Here is a 9473-nt window from a genome sequence, read left to right as displayed (position 1 = left end):
AATGAAAACAATTTTCCTTTTCTCACTATCTCTTCTCCTTCTCACCCCACTACTGCTCCTCATACAGTCATCACTGCTCTTCCTTTTCCTTCCACTCATCCGCCTCCTCTAACCTCTCTGCCCGTGCCTTCTTCCACTTCTCCATGCCCCTCTTCTCCTCAGCTTGTCTCTCCACCCATGCAAACTGTCCCCTCCCCTTCTTCTCCTGCTTCTGCAAACTCTTCCTCTTCTTCTTCTTCTTTTGCTTCCACCATCCCATCTCCTCCTACAATACCTTTAGTAGTTGATTTGCATGGTCCTCATGAAAATACCACTACCCATATGAATTTACATCCCATGGTTACTCGTGCTAAGTCTGGCATTCACAAACCGAGGCTGTTCTATTCTATCGCTATGGGCGTTCCAGTTGAACCTACTACTTTCAAAGAGGCCAGCCAATATCCTGAATGGACTGATGCTATGCATATTGAGTTTGAGGCTCTTTGCTCTCAAAAAACCTGGATACTTGTTCAACCTCCTCCTCATGCGAAGATAATTGGTTGTAAATGGGTTTATCGTCTCAAACTCAATGCTGATGGTACTGTTGACCGCTATAAAGCTCGGTTGGTTGCTAAGGGTTTTCATCAAACACCGGGTTTGGATTTTCATGAGACCTTTAGTCCGGTTATCAAGCCCAGCACTATCCGCTTAGTTCTTGCACTTGCTGTCTCTTCTCACTGGCCTATACAACAGATTGATATTCAGAATGCTTTCCTTCATGGAGATTTAGTGGAGACTGTGTGACGCCCCACATCACTATGGCTGCTTTCTGGAATGACGACTGGCCCTACAAACCAAGAAAAGTCTTTCCAGCGTGCTTTGTCCTCACTCGCACACTTCCTGGGAAAACTTCCCAGGAGGTCACCCATCCCTAGATTACTCCAGGCCAAGCACGCTTAACCATGGAGTTCTCAAGTGATGGGCTACCGAAAAGAAGATGCACCTTCCTAAATATAGGTAGTACCCATCAATCCATTTAAGCCCTCTTCAACTGTGTAGTCCCATACCTACACAGTCTTAGAATCATTACACTTGACCTTCCTCAGGCGGTGTGGGATTGCACAGCTTACCCGGTCTTTCCCCTTACGGATCACGGGATTTTGACTGTCACAGACTGTCTACATGTCTCAACCCCAAGGTTTCGTTGATCAAGCGCACCCTCATCACGTGTGTAAGTTAACGAAGTCTCTTTATGGTTTAAAACAGTCTCCACGTGCTTGGTTCATTAAGCTTAGTACAGCTCTTACTGCTTGGGGTTTTGTGGCGTCCAAGGCCGACAGTTCCATGTTCATCTATAGGTCAGCCACTGCTATGCTCATTTTATTGATATATGTTGACGATATTATCGTCACGGGTTCTTGTTCCACCACCATTGCTGCTCTTCTTCAGTACCTTAACACCAAGTTCGCAGTTAAGGACTTGGGTTCTCTTCATTTTTTTCTTGGTATTCAGGTACATCGCACAGTTGTTGGTCTCCACCTTTCTCAAACGAAATACATCCGTGACTTGCTTACGAAGACTGGTTTCCTGGATTCTAAACCTGTTTCCATGCCCCTTGCTCTTTCTCCTCTTTCACTTTATGATGGTGATCCGTTGGCTGATGGTACTGAGTATAGACGTTTGGTTGGTGCACTACAATATTGTACTTTTACTCATCCAGATATCTCATTCTCTGTCAACAAACTTTGTCAATTTCTGCATGCTCCGACTTCTACCCACCTTTAGGCAGCGAAACGTGTTCTCCGTTATCTTAAGGGTACTGCTCATCTTGGCCTCCTTCTTCAACCGGACAACTCCTCGCAGCTTCACTGTTTCACTGATGCCGATTGGGCCTCTTGCCCAGATGACCGTCGGAGTACAAGTGCCTATTGCATTTTTCTTGGACTGAATCTTATCTCTTGGTCATCTTCCAAGCAAAAGGTTGTTTCTCGCTCCAGTACAGAGTCTGAATATCGAGCACTTGCCAATGGGGCTTCAGAAGTTTCTTGGATAGAATCTCTCCTAAAGGAGCTCGGTGTTACACTTCCTACTGCCCCAGTTATGCACTGTGACAATCTTAGCACCATTCATCTTGCCTCCAATCCCGTTCTTCATGCGAGAACCAAACACGTTGAGATAGACTACCACTTTGTTCGGGAACGGGTCAATCGCTGTCACTGGCTTACACTCCTTCTACATGCCAGCTAGCTGATTGTCTCACCAAACCTCTTCTTGCAGCTCGGTTCCAAGATCTTCGTACCAAACTCACCGTGCTTCCTTGCCCGCTGCGTTTGAGGGGGGATGTTAGACAATAGTTAATTAAGACTCCTTTTCCTAATTATTTAGCTTTACTTTACAGCTGTATTTGCTTATTACCATTTGAGTATTTCCTTTATTCAGCATATATATCTTTTGTACTGATTGATGGACCTTTCAAGGGAATAGAATACTTTACAGCCATCCCTTCTGACACAGAAGCATCTAGTGTATTGATGATAAGGAATAAAACTAGCTATACAAGTGTATTTATACTATTAAACGATGAGATTGAATTTTGATAAAGATATATTTGTAGGTATTTGCCTGATTCCTCAAATTTCCAATTTAAATATTAAACATATGTTATGATAATTCTCATTTGTTTTATTAGTAAACCCATGTGAATACAGATATTCATTATGATAAAAGGTAGATAAATTCTTCACATGACTAAAAATTTAGAAGGTTAATGATAACCTATTAAACATTAGGTTTAGAAATATATTTTATTGTATTTTTAAAATTTACTCTAAAACATTATTATTTAACTTGAATTTATGTTAATGCTAATCCTTTTATCATAATGAATATCCCAATATGAGAAATTATGTGAATAGGGTTATAACATATTGGGGGAATTAATACATATTATATGAATATTGTTTCTTATAGTTAGTTATTACCATTGTAAATGCTCATTAGGGGAGTTACATCAAAATGGGAATATACTGTTATCAATATGTTAACATAATAATATATGTATCCCCTATTACTGCCAGAGATATCAATAACATTGATTTCTATTAAATCTATCGTATGTACCAGCATATGGGGCATATTAATATCAACTCCTATAAACATTATTGAATTATGTTTTATTATCTCATGGGTATTCCTATAATAATACTAATTATAGAGGTAACTGAAAGTGGGTTTGTTACTCTAATGATTATATCAAATTACTTACAGTAATCAAAGAACCTTATACACAATGAACTCAATTATTAATTGAACATGGAACACTTATAATCCTTCAAGAAGATTTATTATAGATTCGAAATCTTTCAAACAAAGTTTACAAAAACAACTTACAAACAGAAATACAGAATATAGATTGAATGTACAATCCAATCAATCTATACACACCAATCAGTAACCAATTAAGATCTACAGCAAAACTTGATAGAGGACTTTCTTTGAACTCCCTTCAAAAAATCGACTGAACTCCCTTCAGTGAATGTCTGTACAAAGCTTTAGCTGCTCCTCTTCAAAAGCCCCAAGTAGATCACCAGCTTCTTCTTCACGCTTATCTCTGCACCACAATGAAAAAGTCCAAGAAACAAGATCTACCAGATCTAGGGTTTTTTTCTCTAAGAGTTAGTCTTCTGTTTAGCTCAATGATCTATATATAGAAATGACAGAATTAAGTGACAACAGCTTGTCACATGGACTGCCAGCTGGAAAAGATCATTATTATTTTAAATAACAACTAACCAGACAAGACAATGTTAACCCTTCATAGTATTGAGATAAGACAGATCGAAACCAAGACAAGACATGATGCATAATTTTTTACAACAACAGGCAAGAACTAAAATTAACATTAATAGTAACAATACAAAATAAGTAATTATCATACCCAAATACGTTAATGGATATCAAGTACCAACCAATAAATTATACATTTTACATTATATGTATATCATATCACTATACTACTTGATGGGGATTATTTAAAATTTGGTAACCGATAAGTGCACATACAAGAGTATAAGCAAGCAATATATGTGAACACATACAATTGATAATTCCCATCAATTATCAATTGTATCACTAGGCGATAAACATCAAGTAGTATAGTGATATGATATACATAAGTATGTCAAGTCTATTTAAATATATCCCTATACAACTTTTTTTTTTATTTAATCTTTTTATAAAAACATGTTGTAGAAGTAGTCAAGTAAATTTCATGCAATATGTCCTTTATTATTATATTGGTAATTTATGAACCCCAAATTACAAACATTATAAATGAGCAAATTATTGCAACCTAGAATAACATTATATCCCAATTACCCTATAATAGCCAGTAACTCTTTTGTATAACAATAGGATTATGTATGTCCATTGTTTATAATAATAACATTATTAAACATATTTTAACTTCGTGTTGAACATTATTTGTAACCAAAGAAGATTATGCAAGAATCTAAAAAGTCCCCATTATAATGTGTTTAATAATGTTACTGACAACTCTTTTAATAATCACTAGATATGTAAATTCAAATGTATATTCATATTGGCATAATATAATATTATATCATCAATATTTAGTTTTTGATCTAATATTGTATTCTCAATAGTTCAATACCAAATCATATTAATTGTACATATTACCAACATCAGACATATTTTAAATATCATTAGGTACACATTTGAATGGGAGGATAAGTTGTTTACTATGATCTCCAAAAATGTTACACTTAATGATCTATTTATAACCAGAAATATGTTATAATTGGAATTAACATATATCTATCCGTAAATATATTATGCATGGAAAGTGATGAAATACATTATTGGACATGACTTGTTTGTGGCTTATATAATTACTCTGCACATCTCTGTAACCGTTTGCTAATGTGAAAAGTCCTTTTTGAATAATATAACTGTAGCTCTGATATATACACTAATACATAAATGTTGGGGGCACTTTTATGACCTCATAATTTAGCAAACGACTTAAAGGACTTTTATGGGATAATCTCAAATTTTATTCAAAAAGGACTTTTCACATTAGCAATATTAGATGTTCAAATAATTCACGAACTTATTTTATGACAACATTATTTAATAATGTTCACTACAACAAATAATAGTTTTCATAATGCATGATTATGAGCTTTTTGAAAGAGTATTATAATAATTAGGAGTTTTCAAAAATTGGGCTGCAAATTAAAAGTCTTTTTAAAGCCCAGTACGCATGCTTTAGTATTACAAGAAAAGTAGGCCCAATATAATATGTCCCAATAATGAAAACTCTCTAGCTTCCCCTGCGTACTGAAATTTTGATGGGAATACTTTAGGAAATAGCGATGGCAATGGAAATTTGGTCTGTGGATGTGCTCAGGTGATTGGCTCCGGTGATGTGCTCCGATGACATGCTCAGGTTAATTGATCCAGTATTTTTACGATTGCTCCGGCGAGTTTACGGTTGTTCTTCTAACTTTGACGATTGCTCTACACCGACTTTGATGATTGCCTCGGCGATTTAACAATCGCTCCATCAATTCCCTTGGATTGCTACTACCTTTCTATAATTGTGAGTATGGAATCTCTCTTTATTTCTCTTTCCAAACACTCATTAGTCTAACGTAGCCATAACCATACTTTTATTTTTGAGTTCCTTGTTTCAGCTTGGTTTATGGACTGAGAATGATAATGCTTTAGATGATCATTTTTCTGTTACGCGTTCACTATGAACATTTGCAACATTATTCTTACAATTCATATTCTTAATTTTAAGCTAGAGCAGCAAGTACTCGTATATGTGTTTGTGTTTATATGTTGTATCATCTAAAATATTACTACTCTATTTAGCGTGATTAATGCAATCTTGTTGCTCACCTGTTTGTTGGCTGTGTGTAAATGAATCTACTCAGTACTTAGGCCCTTGGGTTTAAGGCAATAAGCTTCCTAATAACTCCCACTGGATAGAGTTGTTGTCCAAATTATATTTGCAGATACTGCTCTGTTAACAAATACTATTGTGCTCTGGTCGTGAGGAGAAAATATTAGTCACTGTTCGGCTTAGGCCACCTAGCCGGAGAGAACAAGCACTTTATGATCTAATAGCTTGGGAATACGTGGATGACCACTCCATTGTTTTCAACAGTCCAAATCATGACAGGGCTGTAACTTCATACACCTTCGGTACTTTTTCCCCCTAGTTTTATTCTGTAGCCTTATGATGTTTACTTGTTGTATAACTTTGCCCAATCGTACATGAGGTTTGCAACCTTTTCCTATACAGTATACATATTTGAGTTTTCTAAAGAAACTTGTGCTTGTTATAATCTTCTTATTTCATGCGTTTCAGATAAAGTTTTCGGGCCAAGTTGTGCAACTCGAAAGGTTTATGAAGAAGGTGCCAAGGATGTGGCTTTATCTGCTCCCACAGGAATGAATGGTAAATTAAATTTTTTTTTTGGCAAGAATTTGTAGTTCTTTTTTAATCCAATGTTTTTGATATCTTTTCCTCATTGCAGCAATAATTTTTGCATATGGGCAGACTAGTAGTGGTAAGACATATACCATGAGAGGTATCACAGAAAATTCTGTAAATGACATTTATGAACATATAAAAAATATGAGTTCTAGCTTTGTTCTAGTATCTATTGTACTTTTTTGGTATCCTTTCATTTTGTCTTAGAAAAATTTAGGTTGGTAAAACATGGAAATATAAAAATCATTGCCATAAAAGCTTGTCATGAAGTTTATTTAATTACATGAAATAAGTTGATCCCTTAAAACTCTTCAAGAGGTTTTGAAAATAACTAATAGTGTTTGGAGTTATAGAAATTATTGTATCATATAATAATGGGTATTTTATTTAATCTTTTCACTCATTCCTAATATTAAGTAATGTTCCTCAAGAAATATTTCTACATATGTTTGTTAATTACTTCTACAACATGATAAATATTAACTTGAGAAGATATAATGTGAAATAAAAAAGAGATGAATACCCTATAAGAAGAGTATATTTATTAGCAAATTTGAATTGAACATTCTCCCAATATTAATCTGCCCGTACGGATATTCATCTTTACCGTATATAGATTAAATGTGAGGTTATTGTACCATATGTCAACATCATGGAGGTTTAATCTTTTATTCATAGTATTACAACTCTAAAAATTCTAGTTTAATAATATTATTGTGTAGGTTAATAATATAACTTTACAATATAATGTGGATACATTATCAACACAAATATAAATGGTGGATCAAAGAACAATAAGCATGGTAAACTGGATTGTGGATAAGACTAATTATTTGTTTACACAACGTAAACAAATAATCAAGTATAGATCAATATAATTAAGATCTATTGTAGTTATTGGGGATATGTTACATAGAAAGTTATTTGTATGAATATATTTGTTTACGTTGTTGAAATGTGACATTATTTCAACAACAGTGTAGTGATAATATCCGAAAGTAAAACCAAATAGTGTTGATAAGTTATTATTCTCCATTATTGTTTATACTATGATAATCATAAAAATATCTAAGTGAGTTGCCTACTACTCTTTTTTACGAGCACTATTCGGTTTTGTTTAGATCACTAAAAATTTGTATAACGTCTTTATAAGTCTCAAAATCTGATGATCACGTGAGGACACTATGATCATACTATTTCATGAAGCTGTAGCATAGTATAATTTTCATTGTTTATTTTCTAACAATGAAAATATGATTTTATCATGATCATATTATGGTGATTTGGTATATCAGGGATGATAATATTGACTTGAAGGTACTCTATATACCTCAATTCCCAGACATTAACTTCTTTTGACAAAGCAGTTACATGCGATCTCACTATCCTAATTAGTATCATAATTCATATTTTCATCTGTTTTGCAATGTAAATCCTAAGAAACTAAATTAGGTCAGTGTCACCTTAAGTTTAAGATGACACTTGATAACTGCCAGAATGTTATCATAATTGTTATATTGGGGATACTAGTATGATCGACGAGTAATTATGTGGAACCAAAAAAGCTTATTACGTTTGCGTGGATTTAGAAATCCCAACTGAAAACCAAAACTAAAACATTAATAATATTGATAATAAAGCTTGGTATAACATGAGATTATGGATATCAATTCCGATCCATAATGTGAGGACATGTTTATTTTCATCACAACATTATATTGTCCTATAAAAGTTGGGACAATGTTAAAAAATAATAAAGTTACTAGTGTTTCCCATGCCATTATCAGATGTTGTCATGGGAAACATTAGTAATCGGTTGAACAGAATATTAGAATTGGTAAGCCGTATTTTTAATTTATCACTAAAGTTAATTTAAGCTCATGAACTATAACATTAATTATTAACGCCTTATTATTTTTGCAAAATAATATTATAGTCAATTTAAATATCGTTGATATGCTGAGTTATGCATATTGGTTATATTGTAACCATAAGTTATTTATAATTTCTACTTTTATAATCAAGAAATAATATAATGTGTATTATCTCCTCTCATATAAAGGTTCATTTATAGTTATTCCATATTATTTGTGCTATGGTTACAATATAACCAATATGCATAACAATTTATATGACATTGTATATAAAGTATAAACTAAATCTTCATTGGTTATTAATACAATAATTTTGAGCGGAATAGTAAGCGTTCAAGTTCATGTTAGGAGCGATAAGAGGTCAAATGATATCTGAAATATATCCAAGTCATCGATCGTATACCCTTTACCTAATATATATGATGGTTTTATTCAATTAGTGGAACATGCGCACTAATTATAATACTAATTAATGCAACCTAATGAAGGAGCGATTATTCATTTTATAGAGAAATAATACAAAACAATAAGGTTATACATTTCGGTAATTATCATATACATAAATTAACCAGATCCCCTATTCAGTTTGAACACAAGTGTTATTGTCCTCATCAATAAGATCTTGTATTTATCATTATTAACTTAAGGGGTTTAAAATTCAAAACCAATTTCTAGTATGTACGGATCTAGTGTGGATATTCTGATAAAATATTACAATCATATGATAATATATGATGATCAACTAGGATAAAAACTAATGATAGCAATATTTTATAATGAAGGCATCATCTATTATCTTTGATAATTCATTATTATGTCTTGAATATAAGGGATGAATTGGTTTTGAAAACTTCATTATTGGACAATGAAGTTGATATTATGTATACTCAAGACTTTATGTATATAGTTATGAGCCTAAGAAGTATAGATGTCATACTTAAATATTAAAAACTAATTACTATCCTAAATATCAATGTTTATAATTCAATTAAGTTACCATATGTATGAAGTAATTTAACATAATTCAACACTAATAAAATGTCGGGTATAAGTTGACCTTATTAGATGATCTTGGCATATATTCATGATGTCTA

General features: G+C 33.2%; 1 long non-coding RNA gene across 1 annotated transcript; it reads left to right on the top strand.

Annotated features, from left to right (window-relative positions):
• The first annotated feature begins 5523 nt into the window (after nt 1-5523).
• LOC133780605 (uncharacterized) lies at nt 5524-6653 on the top strand. Its single transcript, XR_009869442.1, has 3 exons — nt 5524-6213; nt 6386-6469; nt 6549-6653. It is a non-coding gene; the product is annotated as an uncharacterized LOC133780605 (long non-coding RNA).
• Nucleotides 6654-9473: the final 2820 nt, after the last annotated feature.

This window comes from Humulus lupulus, chromosome 1 (genome assembly GCF_963169125.1).
Source record: "Humulus lupulus chromosome 1, drHumLupu1.1, whole genome shotgun sequence".
Lineage (NCBI taxonomy): Eukaryota > Viridiplantae > Streptophyta > Magnoliopsida > Rosales > Cannabaceae > Humulus > Humulus lupulus.
Note: the sequence above shows the minus strand (reverse complement) of the source record. Positions and strands in the feature narration are given on the sequence as shown.